This window comes from Pleurodeles waltl, chromosome 3_1 (assembly GCF_031143425.1).
Source record: "Pleurodeles waltl isolate 20211129_DDA chromosome 3_1, aPleWal1.hap1.20221129, whole genome shotgun sequence".
Taxonomy (NCBI): Eukaryota; Metazoa; Chordata; class Amphibia; order Caudata; family Salamandridae; genus Pleurodeles; species Pleurodeles waltl.
Window position 1 is genome coordinate 55590726 of NC_090440.1, and position 19616 is coordinate 55610341.

A 19616-nucleotide genomic window follows, 5' to 3' on the forward strand; every position below is an offset into this window, starting at 1 on the left:
AGCTTGTGGAGTTTGCAGAGTTTTTCCCTCTCCACTTAGACCGCGGAGTTATGAAAAACTCTGCGTTGCAGAGTTTTTTCCTTGCTCGCACTCGCCAACATTAAGTTGGCGACCGCTACCAAGGAGAATCTTACCCCAGACCACCTCTCGGTGAGATTTCTCAACGCAGGCAGTCGTGGATGGTCGCTACCGCTTGCATTGAGAAACCTTCCATTCATGTTGAGGAAGCTGCTGCTAGAGTAGAAAATCTACGTGAGTGGCAGAAAAGAAGAAGCACCCTTCTGCCCTGCGTGGGGTGCCATTCGTGCTGATTTTACAGTGCAGGACAAACACCCGGTGCTAAAAATCAGCATGAACAGCACGACCTAACTCACTCTGCCTCTTGCGGAACTCTGTGTAGCACAGCTGAGTTTTTTGGTCACTTTGCGGGAACTCTGCAAACTCCGTCCATGACTCTGAAGCAAAAGTGCGAGAAAAACATCACTAGAAGGAGTAATTGTGGGGAAAGATCTCGGCAAAAAGCACTTTCTGTGGGATAATGTTCTTGCAAAAAATGCCGGAAATTCTGAAGTGTTGCAAACTTTACAAAATATATCTTTCTGAAGTGCAAAGTTTGCAAATCCTGCAATACGGTATATCAATTGGACTGCCAGGTTTTACATAAAATTTTTGGGTCAATTTATTGTACTTTTCTTTGATATCATTTGGTGCAGCATGCTAGCGAGTTTGTCTCGGTACATCACATCCGGGGAGCGGCGTTCACCTCTGCTACACAGAAAAAATGAGAGTGAAGTATGTCTGATTCATTGTCCCAGCAAACTCACAAGATGTTCAATGGAAAGGATAAAGTGTTTTTAATTAATAAGTCCTACTCACTAATTTTGTTTACTCTCACTGCAACTATTTCCATGCAGTCAAGAAAGAGGCTGTGCATCTGGTCTGTGGAAATCGAAATGCTAAACTGTGCGGTAGATCCCTGGGTTATGTTTCAATATGAGGCATTTGACAAGTAGGTTCCTCTGAAGAATGGGGACAGAGCATGTTCTCTTCCTTTCTGATTTGTATGAGGGTTGAAGCTACTTTTGATATGTTGTTTCAGATCGTAGATGTGTAGACTGAGAATGTTTTCCTTCTGTTTTTTCTTTCTTGCTCTTCTCCATCTCTAGTCTGCCAAAGTTCTGATTTTGGTAGGTGATACCTCTAGTATGATATGACTTGAGCCTTGGTGGTGAGCCATCATAGTTTCTTCCATCAGTGTGGGTTGATGTGGTCCATCTTTTACAAGCCCATGATGGAACGTCTTACAGTGGTTAAGGTGCTTTCATGGATGTCTGAATATTGTCAAGGAGGCTGTTGAGCAGAATCTTGCCTCCATTCAGGTGGGTAAGGAGCAGGGTTTTGACTGAAACTGACCTCTGGAAGGAAGGATTTCTGGAGACAGAGCTCTGACCTTACTAAGACAGGCACATTTCCAGTTACCTGCCACAGATGCAGAAATGACTAGATCCCCCAAACGGCGAATGTTACTGACTTCCTACAACAATCACAAATAGGGAAGTTCAAGCTTTTTTATGCTTGTCAAAGACTGTCTGAATTTGTGTAGGGACACATACAGCCAGCCAAGCCTCGGTTTAAGGCAAATTTATGCAGATTCAAATAACTTTCCAGGAACAATAACTGCATTTTTCAGCTAAACAAACTAAAACCATCTATTTTAGTTTGGTTTTTCCCTTATTGGCTCTCTTCTTCTGAATGCACACCCAAAACTCCAACTCCACTACTTAGTTGTGACAACAGAATAATGAGAAAAAAGGATTTCACTCATGAAAAATGGTGAATTGTCAAAGTAGTACGCAGACTGCTATAGATATTGTTTAAATAAATATGTGCAATCCTGGCATGTGTCCATCAAATCAGTATTCATCCCTTCAATGTGCAGGATTTAGGATTCTGTGCACTGTAGCGTACACCTCTGAACCTTGCACAAAAAGTACCTGAAATGCAGGGCCACTGGAATTATGTGACTTTGCTGCTGTGGCATTTTCTGCACAGTTATTGTGCTACCAATGAAACATTTGCCCAGACAGTATAAACATGAGTAAAAACACCAAACACTATCAGAAAATGTGCCACATTATGCTGCGTAATATTCCTTTTCTTGCCGCACAATTCAGTCAACCCAGACGCTTAATTTGGTCCTCCCCTGCTTTATAATTTCAGAGGCCTCGCTGAAATGAGCCTGCATTCAGCAACTGCTTTATTTTATAGTGCTTTGTACCGCACAACTCCGGCGTCTACGAGCTGTAAATAACATGTTGTGTTTTTTACTTATTCTATTGACAGCAGAAATGGGAAATGCTGGGATTTTCTTTTATTTCATCTCGTGACCTTGAAGTTAACCCATGGTTCAATACCTAGCATAAGCTGTCAGTCGTGTTGTCATTAGTTATTACGATTGCTGCAACAAAAAAGCAACTCTACAAGAAGTATTATAACCAGTGCTTAATTTGTGCTTGTTGTTTCCGTTGCGGAGCACCGGCACTTATTTTTGAGGGCCGGCGCTTATTCTTCTGCCTAAAGCATTTGCTGCGAGCAAAAGACAGATATGAGAAACACGGAGGAAGGGAAAAACGAAAAAGCGTCACAAAGGGAGAAAGTAGAAAGCTGCAAGAATGAGCTCAGGGCAGGGAGTGGCTGTATGTGGATTGAAGAGGCCAGAGATGGCTTCAAGATGAAGCCGCCTCAGTATTCCGTGTTCGCACATTTAATTGCAGCAGCCGCGATCTTAAAAGAAGGGCTTTGGGCACCGGCACGTTTTTATTTACAAATTAAGCATTGATTATAGCCTTACACGTGTTCTTCCGATGATGCTTTGAAGTTTATTTCTGTCAAGTACATACATGTAGGTCAAAACTCTAATAACATCGCTGTCCTAAATTTCCAAAGGGTTTCGTGGGCTCTGTACAATTTTGAGATAAGCTGACGTCATTTGTGATAGCAACTAGAAAGACGCAATTCGCCATGTGATAACACCACAAACGCGTGTAATATGTCCATAAATAAGGCTTGGCAATGTTGTGTCAGGCCCAGCAAAGCCCGTGTTTGCTGTTATCTAACAAAGAAGCTTCATGCACCCGGAAAAGATGGAGCGAGGAGAGAGCGAGAGGACACCGGGTAATTCTTGCTCTTCAGTCCGAGGCTACAAATGTGTGTTAAAGCAAGGAGCGAGCGCGAGGCACGGAGCCGTGAAAGTGAGCGTTTCATTGGCCAAAACACACGTTTTACAGTCTCGGCTCTGTGTTTCCAGAACCGGACACGTATTCGGATTTAAATGCTTGTTTCTAGATTAATGCGACATCTTCCATTTCCCCAATTGACGCTTCCGGGCTCTATTATAAAAGCTCGGCTTCTGCTCCATTTAGAACAAGACAGAAAGTGATAGGAGCACTGTCTTTAGAACAAGGCAGAAGGTGATAGCACCCAGAGGCCTGGGAAAGAAGGACTTCTGTCTTTAGAACAAGGCAGAATGTGATAGCACCCAGAGGCCTGGAAAAGGAGGAGCTCTGTCTTTAGAACATGGCAGAAGGTGATAGCACCCAGAGGCCTGGGAAAGAAGGACTTCTGTCTTTAGAACAAGGCAGAAGGTGATAGCATCTTAGAGGCATGGGCTGAGCTCTGTCTTTAGAACAAGACAGAAAGTGATAGAAACTTGGAGGCCTGGGAAAAAAAGGGCTTCTGTCTTTAGAACAAGGCAGAAGGTGATAGCAGCCCAGAGGCCTGGGAACGGAGGAGCTCTGTCTTTAGAACAAGGCAGGTGATAGCAGCTCAGAGGCCTGGGAAAGGAGGAGCTCTGTCTTTAGAACAAGGCAGAAGGTGATAGCAGCTCAAAGGAATGGGCTGAGCTCTGTCTTTAGAACAAGGCAGACGAGATAGCAGCCCAGAGGCCTGGAAAAGGAGGAGCTCTGTCTTTAAAACAAGGCAGAAGGTGATAGCAGCTCAGACGCTTGGGAAAGGAGGATCTCTGTCTTTAGAACAAGGCAGAAGGTGATAGCAGCTCAGAGGAATGGGCTGAGCTCTGTCTTTAGAACAAAGCAGAAGGTGATAGCAGCTCAGAGGCCTGGAAAAGGAGGAGCTCTGTCTGTAAAACAAGGCAGAAGGTGATAGCAGCTCAGAGCCGTTGGAAAGGCCGGGTTGCGTTTCTGGAAAAAGGCAGAACACGATGGCTATTTAGAGACACGTGAAACGCCCCGTTCTGTGTCTAGAACAAGGCAGAAAGTGATAGCAGCTTAGAGGTATGAGAAAGGCTGCATTCTGTTGCCCCTAGTTGACTATGGAGTATCATGCGGACTCCATTTGAAACACTCTGTATGTTCACTTGATTTAATGTATTTGAACAAAAAAATGTACTCATGAAAGTTGCTAATTTAACCCAATGTCTGTATTGAATAAGTCTTGTAGTTGAGAAGGAGACAGTGAAAGAGAGAGCAGGACACACAGAGTGCGAGTAAGACATCAAGAGAAAGAACAACTTTCACACAGTAAATAGGTACAATATGCCATGCTCTCACTCAAAAAGTGATGGACATATTGGTAGTTTGGACAAAAAGTGACTGAGGGGGCCTGACCGAAACATGATATTGGCTCTAAAAATTGTGATCCAAAGGTCAGTCGTACATGAATACAAACACCATACCTAAAAACAAAGGAAGAAGATGTGATGATTGCAGAGCAAAGGGACTGGTTAAGGATGAAAAGGCACAAGGTCCCACTGCAAGGACACCACTTTTCTTGCTACAGAACCTTTGCCAAGCAGATAAATGACATTAGATATTGTCCTAGTGTCCTCTACTGAGGTATTCTTTGTGGCTGGCCAGACCCATGGAGGCCTTATCAGTTATTAGTACCTGAATTATAGTTTGGTGGATAGGAGCTCACAAATATGGCGGATATCTGTCCGTTTCATTGCAAGTACATTATATCTTATGGTACTTGGAATGAGGTGGACAGTATATCCGTCACCTTGGAGATGGACTAACATCCCTCAAATACTAAATCAGGCTTATATAGTTCTATATCTGAATCTTACAATATGTAGGTAGTAGAGAGCTTAAGAACAGCTGCTTTGAAGAAAAACATAGGAAAAGTTAAAATTGAGGACTTTTATTTTTAGTAAAAAATAAAACACTATCATTAAGGCTCGATTATTTGAAAACTAGCACTTGCATAGAGGTAAAGACACTCATCAGAGCATGCTTAATAGAATCACCTGCTGTAACCTGCCATGGATATGCAACCTTTTAGTACATGGTGAGTTTAGTTCAGGAAATGCTGCTAATGCTGACACAACACCATCTCTGCCATCTGCTGCATTTATAACTTTCCACCAAACTAGTGTTGTTTACTCCATAGCAGAGCACCTCATCGCGGTGTGAATGGTGGCTTAGAGAACATAAGCCATCTACCTGCAGGCCTGCAAACCAGGTCACGTCCCTGGCAGACCCTCAGCACTTTTGTTTACTCCCAAAACTGACACTCAAAGCTGGGTTCTTTCTTTTTTAGGTCAAGCATGGCAGCGCGTAAGAGCTGCTTTTCTGACGTGTTGGTATGTATCTGGGCATTTAACCACGCCCACCGCACGCCCATCACTGTCACTCGTTCGTGGGCTTGCCCTTCAAAAATCTTTTGATGACATTGGTAAATGGTTTGTATTTGTCCCTCCTTGGGGATGTTTTGTGACCTCCTTGGCCATCACCCCTGGTACATGGCTAACTGCACTTTTGCTGATAAGTTTGACTGCAAGCGAACTTCTTGTTCTTTTTGTGTCTCTCCTTCTGGCTGATGCTCATGGCGGCCGTGGTGCTGTGAATCCGCTCCCTTATGAGAAACTGTTTTACTTTTAATTTTCAATTTATGTGGCAAGAAAAGTCCGGTTAGGAGTTTACAACGCTAATAACTCTAATTCAAGCAAATACGCGACCCATTGCATTGCAAATGCTTGTTTCCTACTGGGGCATCATTTACATGGGGGCCTGGACAGGAAGAAATCAGGCAGACAAGGAGTTTGAGAGCTGTCCTTAACTTTTATGGCTTTTCTGACACCATGTAATGTGGTGATTTTACCAACAAGATGGTCTTCCCGGTGACAGCGCCAGCATCCCTAACCTTCCTTGAATTCCACCACCTTGCAAACGGATGGGGAGGATGTGGGAGGTGGGCAAATAGGGCATTTGCCAAGCTTGGATTGCTGTGCAATTACCATCCACATCTAAATGCAGCATCCTCGGTGTACTGTGAACGAATATGCCCCGATTTCTAGGGGGTGATGGAACGAGATCTTAACCGATCTTTGGGGATTAGCTAAAGTCTGACCATAGTGTCTTGCTAGGGGGCTTCAAGCCCCCTGAGGCTCTAGATCGCCTCCTGCGCCTTCCCTAAAGTGGGCATGAACAGGATAGACTGCCCCGGCAGAGCCTGCCCTCGCCTCTTCCCTAGACTAACGTTTGCCTTGAAAGCCTCTGAAGGCGGGAAAGTCGCGCTGCTGTTTAATGTGAATGCCTGGGAGTGATGATGTGTCAATTAGAAGCGTCCCTTCCGCCAGTGGGGGCTTCCTACCAGGTTTTGTATCCAGAGGAAGGAGTGTGCGAGTCAGTAATTACAAAGCGCTGCTCGGATACTCCACTCACTTACATCTTGCCAGGAGATTAATGGCCATCCTTGGGACACCAGCTGCTCTCGATTCATCAAAGGATGCCACGCTCTGCCAGCTCTCCTGGTGGACCGAGAGGAGACGGTGTGTGCAAAGCCAGCAGCATCCTTGCAAACTCGCAGGAGGGGAGGGAATAAATACACGGCGAACGTCCACCCAGGCAGCTGGAGGCTCCAAGGTGGGTTTCCCAAAGGACTTCTCGCTTTGGTGGCTGGACGCAGCCTCCGGGTGTTGGTTCCTCTCGCCGGCCCCTGTGGCCAGCCAGGCTTGTGGCCGGCAAGGTGTTGATTGAAGTCTCACAAGGTCGCCCCAGGCGCGTGTAGCCGGTTTCTGTCCTTGAGCTGTTTTTGGAACACATTCCAAACAAACAGCAGCCTGTGTTAACAACATCATTCACACTCGACGTCCGCACCAGACCGCAAGTCTAGGCCGTTCTTTAAGTGAGAAAGAAAACAAGCTTCACCGTGACAATGTTACTGCAGAATGTTAGGTTTTGTGGGCGATGAAGCACAAACTACAAACAGGCTCGTTGTGACTGGTAACACACCACCCCTAACTAAGATACTTTATGGAGTGTCTGGTGCTTGCCACTTTGGAAGCTGACATTTTCAGTGTTCGTTTTTGCCTCTCTTTAGATTTCTCCACCTTTTAATATGGGACTATGCGGCACCACCACCTAATTTCCCTTGTCCCAATCTGCCAAAGTAAAAATGTGTGATGTTTTCCAGGTTTCACATAGTGAAATTCTCCCTGGTTTTACACAACAAAATTTGTACGAGAAAAACTGGCTGTTATGGGAGGTGGTTCACATAAAAGTTTCTGTCTACTCTGTGTAGTGTTTTTGAGTGCTAAAATTCACCTTAGTCTGACCTGTCTTTGAAAGACCCTTTTATGCCTAAACCCACCTCGAGGTATAAAACCACCCGATTGTTGCTAAATTGACCATAGACTACAAAAAGTTTGGAAAGAATCTTGCATCTTGGACCTTCATCTCAAATCAGATGTCAATCTCGATTTGGGTGCAAAAAGGGAAGCACTGCTGGGGAGATCCCAGGAATGTAGCTGTCATTTCAGATATGGTTAGAGGTCTAGACCCCTCAGGCCAGGTGGGGGGCCTAAGAACCACACACATCACTACAGACCAGGACACATACCTGTGCACTAGAAGGATGGAGTGGGCAAAGAAGTTAAGAGAAGGAAGGATCATGGTTAGCTCGGCAAGCACGGGCATGTCATTCCCGCTACAGTACTGTGGAGTCATTCAGGACTGTGAGAAGGCAGGAAGTCGTGAGCAGCACAGAGATTATCAGTGAGAGTGCCAAACGTCGACCCCTTCCAAAATTTAGTGGTGGTGGCCTTGTGGTTGTAGCAGAGGCAAGGACTACAATTTTCACCACAGCAGCTTGATAGTCGGCAGGCTGTTGGGTCCCATCTCACTATGAGGTGCACCAGGCTGGTCATCACCATTCGACACAACAGCTGGCTGTATCTGGTATTCATGAAAAAAAAAGTGAGCCGCATAGTGGGAGTTGGGGTACTGTTGAACCCACAGCACCAGGAGGAGGAATTCAAGCCTTGGACATGACGGAAAGGATCAGGGCTTAGAGAAACCTTGAGTATCAGACACATGGATACAGGGTGCCTTCAATATCAGAAATAGTGTTTACAATAGGCCTCCTGACCACATTATCTACAGTGACACCGCACTTATATGAGCAAGATTATGTGTGCCACCATCCCTTCTCTAGACCCCCCTCCATCACAGAATTTTGGGCTGGGTGGCACAGTATCTGAAAGTGAACTGAAGTGTGAAGTATTACTGATGTTTTGTGAGAGCCTAGATAACTTGCTTCTCCCACGATCACTAGTATAACAGCTGATGTATTTCATAAATAAAGCACCTTGAAAGGAATCTATAACAAATGCTACTAGCAGTGGTAAATAACTTTTGAGGTCTCGCCTAGGTAGCGCATGTGCTGTCTCTTCAAGAAATGCTGCATCTACTGTATGGGCTTCCGGCACACCCATCGCTTTACATTGGTTCCTTTGTGTGCATTTTTAAAATCTCTTTCTTTTGTGTGGTGAATGGGTGCCATTTGTCCTTCCTTTTGGTGTACCTGTCACACCCATGGAGACTGGCCTTGTTACATGGATCATTTAGCTTCAGGCTATTTATCTCAGTTCCAAGCACGTTATTTTTTCATTGCTTTCTGGCCAGAACACAAGCACTCCTGTTTTGAAGCACTGTTGGTTTGTGACCACAATACGAGTGCTCAAGTTTTCAGCTACTCCATTCCTGGGATCTTAGTTTAGTTTAATTTTAATTTAGTGCTCTGCACCGTCTTGGGCCTTTCAGGCTCCAATAAATAAATAAAGACAGGAGAGCCTCCAGTCATAACCAGTGACCGGCCTAGGACCGTGGTGACCTCAGTCCTGGTTTCTCTGCTCAGGTGGACAATACTATGCAATTTAGCATCGCAATGGACCTCCTGCTCATGGAGGCCGGAGTCTGCCAACAGTTTTAATGTCTCTTTGCAATCTCGGCCCTCTTAACACACCATGTTCCAGTCCACAGTCACACGGACCAGAGCTCAAACAGACTTCTGTCTCGTGAGGGGCGGAATGGATTGGAGGCCCTGTAGTGAGTTTAACTGCTCACGCGTTAGCCCATATTCGCATCATATGACGCTTGCAGAGTCACTGAGCTGCTTACTGGGTTGGAAAGTGATTACAGCAGACCTGTTGCACTGCATCAGTGGACTGGAGAGATGAGGCTCCGATATTTGTCCAGGCGCTTCCCTTTGCCCATCCTGCTCTTTCTCACACGCATGTGCATGGTTTGCTTTATCTGCCACTCCCCTGCAGCACAATGTGCATCATAGTAAGGAAACACATCCACTACGTGCCAGTCCCACCCGCCCTTTTGTGCTGTGCTTTCTCCAAATACCGGCAACACATGTGCCAGAAACTTCACTTAGTCGTTGCACATGAATTGTTTTCATGTACTTTAAGCTCTGGCCTAATCAGATTGCATGACACAGCATGAAGTGATTATATATCTCTTCAAACACAGGATAATGTAGTGCTTTTGACAACCATGCTTAAATCTTCTCCCCTGCATTTTTTTCACCACCTTCATGGGAAGTCCTCCCGTCAGATGTGCCCATTTGTAACGTTTAAAAAGCTTAAAGGTTAGCAACTTTTATTTTTCAATTACATTTGGATTTGGAATTACATTTTTACATTGAAAAGTACTTCACTGCTTTTTTCATAGGCTGTTCAATACTCTGGTGATGTAGTCATACACAAAATGTTATGGTGCTGTTGACTTACATCAAGGCACTTGTCTTTCTCTCTGTGCATTCAAAAGAAAGCCTTGGAATGTGTCCATAAATATTTTCTGTTGGGCTGGGGCATTGTAGTCTGCTTTGCAGTGTGTCACATGAATCGAGCTTGCACATGATGTACGGTGTGAGTTATGGATTTGGCATGAGCAGCAGAAATCCCTGAGTGACTGCCATATCCCCACCAGGAAACAGTAATGTCACATCAGTACCCCGAGTCTCACCAGCTATGATGACGCCACAGGGATATGAACAAAAATACATTTTGACCCCTCCATCACCAGTCGCTCAAAATGGTTGACAACAGTTCCTCAGTCGTGCAGTTGTATTGCATAGAAGTGAGTGAAAAACATTATTATTTGTATTCACGTTTGTGTATTCAGGTTTGTGGCTACTGCGTAATATCCAAGGGTTTGTATTGCTCTTCACACTGCAATAAAATTCATAGTTTCCCAGGATGGAACCTGAGACAGCTTATACTTAAGACATAAGACATTCACAGAGAAGGTGGGACATATTTATCTTCACTAGCAGAAACTGCCCAGCAGTGTAGCATGCAGATAAACAAAGGAAGGTAGAAGCAGGTCAGCAGTTGTAAGGCAGCTAATATAGGCCAAAATATATGGCTAGCAAGACCACAAGAAGCAAATATACACTGAAATATACAGAACAGAAGGCATGGGCAAACATACAGAATGAGAGACTGATGGCGGACAGTGATGCACGACGAATCGAAACAGATGAGTGAAAAGACTGATAAATAAATATATATGTTTATATCTGTCTGTATATATCTATGCCATATCTATTTATATATATATATATATATATATATATATATATATATATATATATAGTATATATATATATATATATATAAATATATATATATATACCAGGGGTGTGGAATTTATTAAAATATCTACTTGTCCACGGGACAGGCTGCTTCTCAAATCTACTTGTCCTGTAAAAAGATCTACTTGTCCCTTTGGTGCCATGTAGTGTGGCGCCAAATTATGGCAGCAATCTCATTATGTAAGAGCTCTGATAATAGCCTCTCTGATTATGCCAGGGCTACTACCATAGTAGGGCTTGAATACTTGCAGTTTCAATCCCTACTGTAGCAATTTCCTTATTTTTCCACCTTTCTGCAGATCTGCATACTGGGGCTGGAGGAAGCAGTAAGCAATAGTTCCAGGGCTGGAATGCCTTTGAGTCTGCAAACCTACTAACCTGCATGTTTTAAAGATTTTCACCAGCTTCTCTCTAATATTTTCCCATAATAAGAAAGGTTGGACATTTACTCCTGACAATGGCAGAATTAGAACTTTTTCCAGGGTTGGGAAGAAAGTGGCTGGAGGGAAAATGAACTTGCAAATGCTCAATAGATTTTCACATGAGAAAATCTACACATGCGTATTTACCCATGCTAAAATACAGTTCACAAATATTTTATAGGGGTACGACATATACCATGGGTGCACTTTTGTGACTTTCTTTAAGAATTTGGGGCCACATGTAGGTAGGTTCAGATTTGCGACCCGCAAATTGCGAGACGCAAATCCGAATCAGGGGTGTGGAATTTATTAAAATATCTACTTGTCCACGGGACAGGCTGCTTCTCAAATCTACTTGTCCTGTAAAAAGATCTACTTGTCCCTTTGGTGCCATGTAGTGTGGCGTCAAATTATGGCAGCAATCTCATTATGTAAGAGCTCTGATAATAGCCTCTCTGATTATGCCAGGGCTACTACCATAGTAGGGCTTGAATACTTGCAGTTTCAATCCCTACTGTAGCAATTTCCTTATTTTTCCACCTTTCTGCAGATCTGCATACTGGGGCTGGAGGAAGCAGTAAGCAATAGTTCCAGGGCTGGAATGCCTTTGAGTCTGCAAACCTACTAACCTGCATGTTTTAAAGATTTTCACCAGCTTCTCTCTAATATTTTCCCATAATAAGAAAGGTTGGACATTTACTCCTGACAATGGCAGAATTAGAACTTCTTCCAGGGTTGGGAAGAAAGTGGCTGGAGGGAAAATGAACTTGCAAATGCTCAATAGATTTTCACATGAGAAAATCTACACATGCGTATTTACCCATGCTAAAATACAGTTCACAAATATTTTATAGGGGTACGACATATACCATGGGTGCACTTTTGTGACTTTCTTTAAGAATTTGGGGCCACATGTAGGTAGGTTCAGATTTGCGACCCGCAAATTGCGAGTCGCAAATCCGAATCAGGGGTGTGGAATTTATTAAAATATCTACTTGTCCACGGGACAGGCTGCTTCTCAAATCTACTTGTCCTGTAAAAAGATCTACTTGTCCCTTTGGTGCCATGTAGTGTGGCGTCAAATTATGGCAGCAATCTCATTATGTAAGAGCTCTGATAATAGCCTCTCTGATTATGCCAGGGCTACTACCATAGTAGGGCTTGAATACTTGCAGTTTCAATCCCTACTGTAGCAATTTCCTTATTTTTCCACCTTTCTGCAGATCTGCATACTGGGGCTGGAGGAAGCAGTAAGCAATAGTTCCAGGGCTGGAATGCCTTTGAGTCTGCAAACCTACTAACCTGCATGTTTTAAAGATTTTCACCAGCTTCTCTCTAATATTTTCCCATAATAAGAAAGGTTGGACATTTACTCCTGACAATGGCAGAATTAGAACTTCTTCCAGGGTTGGGAAGAAAGTGGCTGGAGGGAAAATGAACTTGCAAATGCTCAATAGATTTTCACATGAGAAAATCTACACATGCGTATTTACCCATGCTAAAATACAGTTCACAAATATTTTATAGGGGTACGACATATACCATGGGTGCACTTTTGTGACTTTCTTTAAGAATTTGGGGCCACATGTAGGTAGGTTCAGATTTGCGACCCGTAAATTGCGAGTCGCAAATCCGAATGTAGGATGGTGTCCCTGACACCATCTGTCATTCGCAAGGGCTTCGCAAATGCACACCTCATGAAAAATCATGAGGTGGGTCGCAATTTGCGACCCCTTTGCGAATGGCGGCCTCACAGGGATGGTGGCCTGCTGGAGACAGCAGACCACCATGTCTGTGACTGCTTTTCAATAAAGCAGTTTTTTTTTTTTTTTGCAATGCAGCCCGTTTTCCTTAAAGGAAAACGAGATGCATTACAAAAACGAAAAATGAAACGTTTTAGTTTCATTTTTTCAGAGCAGGCAGTGGTCCACAGGACCACTGCCTGCTCTGAAAAAATGTTTACAGTGACATTCACAATGGGGAAGGGGTCCCAGGGGGACCCCTTCCCTTTTGTGAAAGTGTTAGCACCCATTTGAAATGGGTGCAAACTGCGATTGGCTTGCGCTCGCGTTCGCAAAGCAATCCTACATTGCACTGCGAGTCGCAATTAGGAAGGGAACACCCCTTCCTAATTGCGAGTCGCAAACCCGTTTTGCGATTCGGTAACCAGGTTACCGAATCGCAAAACTGGGTTTGTGCATCGCAATGTGCTTTTTGCACGTCGCAAACAGCGAAAGTCGCTGTTTGCGACATGCAAAAAGCTACCTACATGTGGGTCTTGGTCCCTAATTAGGTCTGGTGTTAACAAAGACATTTTGTTTTTATTAAACTTCTATTTCTCTCTCTTTTGGCTGGCTTTACTGTGAGTGATCGCATTCTTCTCTTCCACAAGGAGCATATTGGCACACAAAGTAGTTTTGTTCAGTGTCAGGAACAACAGTGGCAATCAGTGACGTAACGAAACTGGAGGGTGCCCCTTTGCAAAGAACATGGAGGAGCCCCCTCTCCAGACTCACTCAGGGCAGGTGCTGTGCTGAAGGGGCCCCCTGGAGGGCGGCTGCGGGGCCTTTGTTATGCCACTGGTGGCAACGTGTGCTTTTGGAGTTCAAAAACGTTTTTTTTTTTTTTTGCCAGTGTTTGTTACAATGTTGAGGGCCTGGTAGCTCCCACAACAATAAAGTGTTACAAAAGCCATGTCAAAACAAGACACGCATTGATGAAACTAAAAGACTTATAAAAATATGTCAGATCAGTTGGCTTTGTCAGTGTTTGTTTATTTTCATGCTTCCCATAATAGTGTTGAAAATGGTTACACTGATTTTCCATTCGAAATATTTTTGGGAAATACTAGCATGCATCAAAACATTTTACTAAATGACACTTCATTTGCATCTAATCAGAGAGCATTCTGGGAGCATTATACTTAGCCTCATAGCCTAAACTTTTCAAACATGTGTATACACGTTTTTTTTTTTTGTACTGGAACCAACGTCAGTAGTGAAGTGTGACCTTAAAACATTTATTTACAGCACTCGCCCTAATAATGAAGGTTTTCAAATAATGAACCATAAATACAAGTTCGAACAGCATTATCTTTTGGAAACACATTACCTCAACTGCAGAGAGTTCCACTCTCTGTAAACAGGCAGCCACAGGGTTTGTGCTGCAGAGGATTGGGCCTACTTGTCCCAAGGACAAAGTAAACATAAAAACTTGTTGCCCTTGACCTCAAACAAGATGTCCCAGGCGTCGGGCGATAGGAATTCGGTGTCCCTGATCATCTCACATTTCCACTGTTTTGGGATCTGCATCTAATAGTCTTGACACTCTCTCACTTTTGTTGACCACTCCTGAACCTCCTAGTGCTCCACCAGCTTCTATTTTTTTATTTGACCCTTTTCCAGAGAGCTCTTATATATCCCTCCTCTCCATATTTGTTCTGTCTACGTTTAGGTCTGAATTAACCAAGACCTTTTGTTTTTAATGAAAAAATATTTAAAATTATAATACAATATACTGACATAGAGGGGCTCCCAAGTAGCCCACTTCATCCATTGGTCCACTAACATGCCATTCACATTTTCCTTCTGCCACCCACGGATTGGATACACAGCTTAATACAAATGTTGCTTCCTCAGAGAGGTGGCCCATTTCATCATTGCAGGTCTAGGTCTGAGCTGCATTTGTCAGTGGCACAGCAGCCCATAGAAGCTCAGGAAGGTTGAGTACAATCTCCCAGGACATCCTATACCCAAGATAATTTTGTCCCCATGCCTGGAAGGAATACACAACGCACACCAGGAGTGGCGTTAACGCCCAAGTGACCCTGGACACTGTAGAAAGCCACATTAGGTTTAACCAGAAACATGACATATTTCTAAAAGAGGTAGCTATAGAAAGGCTTTAAAGTATAATACAGATCTGTTCACAAACTGAAGATATCTTTCATTAAGTTTAATAAGGTAAATCCAGATTTAATCTATATGAGAGTTAGCCTTACAACAAAGAAACATGATTTTAGGATTTTTTCAGTGCCAGAATATTTAAAACTTAAGTTTACATGTGCTACTTACCATGTGCCCTGCCCTATGAGCTGGTAGGGCCTACCTTAAGGGTGACTTATATGCATTAAAAAGGAAGGTTCTGGCATAACAAAATTATTATTTGGCCAGGTTGATATGGTGGTTTACAAATGCACACTATACTGCAGTGGCACACCTGAAATAGGTTTTGCATGCTGATTTTAGTGGAAAGCACAATGAGTTATGTTGCCCACTAGTAGAATGTACTTTACAGGATTGGACACATGCAGTACAATTTATTAAGGATCTATAAGTAAATTAAATGTACCACTTAGGTTAAGGTAAATTTTACATGTTTAAAGGAGAGGGCACAAGCACTTTTCCTCTGGTTAGCAGGGGTAAAGTAGCAGAGAGTCCTCATGCTAATAAAAATGAATTTAGCAAAAAGAGGGCAATGAAGACAAAAAGTCTTTATACCACACCAAGGATGTCTGGTTAAATAAAGTGATACGCCATTCACAAACAAGAAGTGGTCTCTAAGGGACCCCTTTCCCTTTGTAGATATTGGCAAAAATATTTCTCGTGGGCCAGAAGGAAAATGTGTTGCATTTAAAAAAAATCTCATGTAAAAGCAATCACAGACAGGTGGCCTGCTGAACTCAGGCAACCTAACTTGGCTGGTGCATTGAATAAGAGACTCATGCCATAGCTACACCTCCAGTAGAGGCAGGACATTTTTTGGCATCCCTCTTTATTGCCAGGAAATTCTATAGAATGGTTAGTGCCCACAGTTCCGCTTTTTCAGATGGTCATATCCTACTTAAGGGAGATCCAGTAGGGGAGCATTCTTAGCCTGCAGCACTTTGAGACAGATATTCCTTAAAGTTCCATCAAAACAGAATTACTATGCTGCATATGATGTAAAGCTGGTATTGGATTTACTTTTGTCTTGGTCAAGTAATGAACTTCTCTCTTTAAAACTATTGTAAGCTAAGGTTAACCATACATTTTTGTTTGCTAACCTTCAAAAGAATACCTAATATCATAACCTTATATGTTGATGAGATATCTTAACACAGGTGTTACCGTTTATGTTACCAGATGTACTAAGACAATGCCCTAACTAAATTTGTATCCTGCTTACCACTATTGCAAGAACATGGGAGAGTTTTTTTTTTACTGCGTTGTCATGAATCCCAAACGTCTGCTTTTCATCTTCCTTTAGCTACTCACCTGTTGACTTCTTACAAAGAAATATTTAAACCAGTGTCTGCATCTACCCTTGTCAGATGGGGTTAAGAGATTCTGGCTGATGCAGATATTGATGTTTCTTTGCTCGGTGCCCAGTCTACAAGAGGGTCCATGGCATCCAAACTGTATATTTCACCTGGACACCTGGAGGGCATTTTTAAAGCAGAGGATTGGTCTAGAAAGTCTACCTTTAATGTGTTTTTTTTATTTCAAAGCAATCCAACATGCTTTGCAATGTCATTACAAAGCTTTAATCTTGTTATAATCAAACCTTTGGTCTTGTAATAGAATGGAAAATTTCCCTTGCTAACGCAATAGAATGACAAAGCACCCCCACTAAGTGAGAGGAGACTTGGATTCTATGATGGTCATTAAAGGCAAAGATTATCCCTGTACACCTCCCATATCGCAATCTTTCAAAACTATTCCAGGCTAGCCTGCAGGACATGCCTGCTGGAATGAGACGTTACACACACCAGCATGCTGTTGCTGAACCTCTAGAAAATCAAATTCTCTGTCTCACATCCCGTATCACAACTATGCTTACATTTATCTGCAGGTAATTTCAAGGGATTTACAGGACTACTCGCTTATAATTGTAAATAAAAGGGTGATTTGTTGTTCTGCAGAGATGACTGTAGTCTGGATTGGTCACCAACTGATGTCCTTATTGTGAGGTTATTGGCCTAGTAGAGTGCCTACCTACTGTTGGTTATGGTTCTTGTGTGTTTGTCTTCATCTGTGTCATGTATGCAGCTACAGCTAGAGTTAAACAGTAAAGAAGTTAAGACATAATCTGAGCCTTGATGTCTTTAATGAATTCCAAACCTCATTTTCTTTAGTCGTGTAAATTTTGCATTTGCTGTATGCCAGCAGCACACTATGGCTCTCATTACAACCCTGGCAGAAAATGCTGTGTACCACCGTGCCGACATCTGCCAAGATACTGTGACTGCGGCAGTAATCCGCCACGGGTATTATGACCCACACAGAGAATACCGCCACAATACAGATACCCACACAGTTCCGCCACACCAAAGGTCAGTGATAAATTGGCAATACAAAACCCACACCGTTACGCCAACAGGACTACGCCCACAGTATCATGACACACGAATCAACGCAGTGGTCTTTCAACCGCGGTAAACCATTGGCCGTGATCAAAATGCACACACACTTACAAAACCACGACACATTGGATAATTCCAAATACACACATCTGACACACACCCACATTACCCACACCCCTTTCAATGAAAAAAAGAGAACAAGCCCAGAAAGACAAGCAAAGAGTACCCACTCAATCAGAGGCACAGAACACCATCACCCATCCATGCACATCACAGTATACACCCCAACACATTACCCACACCACATCCCTGGTACCCCAAAGACACCCCAGGTTTTCAGAGGAGGAGCTAAGGGTCATGGTGGAGGAAATCATCCGAATGGAGCCACAGCTATTCGGATCACAGGTGCAGACATCTTGTTTGGGGTCAAGGTTAACAAGTTTTTATGTTTACTTTGTCCTTGGGACAAGTAGGCCCAACCCTCTGCAGCACAAACCCTTTGGCTGCCTGTTTACAGAGAGTGGAACTCTCTGCAGTTGAGGTAATGTGTTTCCAAAAGATAATGCTGTTCGAACTTGTATTTATGGTTCATTATTTGAAAGCCTTCATTATTAGGGTGAGTGCTGTAAATAAATGTTTTAAGGTCACACTTCACTACTGTTCCAGTACAAAAAAATAAAAAAACGTGTATACACATGTTTGAAAAGTTTAGGCTATGAGGCTAAGTATAATGCTCCCAGAATGCTCTCTGATTAGATGCAAATGAAGTGTCATTTAGTAAAATTTGTTGATGCATGCTAGTATTTCCAAAAAATATTTTGAATGGAAAATCAGTGTAACCATTTTCAACACGATTTTGGGAAGCATGAAAATAAACAAACACTGACAAAGCCAACTGATCTGACATATTTTTATAAGTCTTTTAGTTTCATCAATGCGTGTCTTGTTTTGACTTGGCTTTTGTAACACTTTATTGTTGTGGGAGCTACCAGACCCACAACATTGTAACAAACACTGGCAAAAAAAAACCAAAAAGTTTTTGAACTCTAAAAGCACACGTTGCCACCAGCGGCATAACAAAGGCCCCGCAGCCGCCCTCCAGGGGGCCCCTTCAGCACAGCACCTTCCCTGAGTGAGTCTGGAGAGGGGGCTCCTCCATGTTCTTTGCAAAGGGGCACCCTCAAGTTTTGTTACGTCACTGATTGCCACTGTAGTTCCTGACACTGAACAAAACTACTTTGTGTGCCAATATGCTCCTTGTGGAAGAGCAGAATACGATCACTCACAGTAAAGCCAGCCGAAAGAGAGAGAAATAGAAGTTTAATAAAAACAAAATGTCTTTGTTAACACCAGACCTAATTAGGGACCAAGACCCACATGTAGGTAGCTTTTTGCATGTCGCAAACTGCGACTTTCGCTGTTTGCGGCGTGCAAAAAGCACATTGCGATACACAAACCCAGTTTTGTGATTCAGTAACCTGGTTACCGAATCACAAAATGGGTTTGCGACTCGCAATTAGTAAGGGGTGTTCCCTTCCTTATTGCGACTCGCAGTGCAATGTAGGATTGTTTTGTGACCGCGAACGCGGGTGCAAACCAATCGCTGTTTGCACCCATTTCAAATGGGTGCTAACACTTTCACAAAAGGGAAGGGATCCCCATGGGACCCCTTCCCCATTGTGAATGTCACTGTAAAAAAAATTTCAGAGCAGGCAGTGGTCCTGTGGACCACTGCCTGCTCTGAAAAAATGAAATGAAAACGTTTCATTTTTCATTTTTGTTATGCATCTCGTTTTTCTTTAAGGAAAACGGGCTGCATTACAAAAAAAACTAAAAACTGCTTTATTGAAAAGCAGTCACAGACATGGTGGTCTGCTGTCTCCAGCATGCCACCATCCCTGTGAGGGCCGCCATTCGCGAGGGGGTCGCAAATTGCGACCCACCTC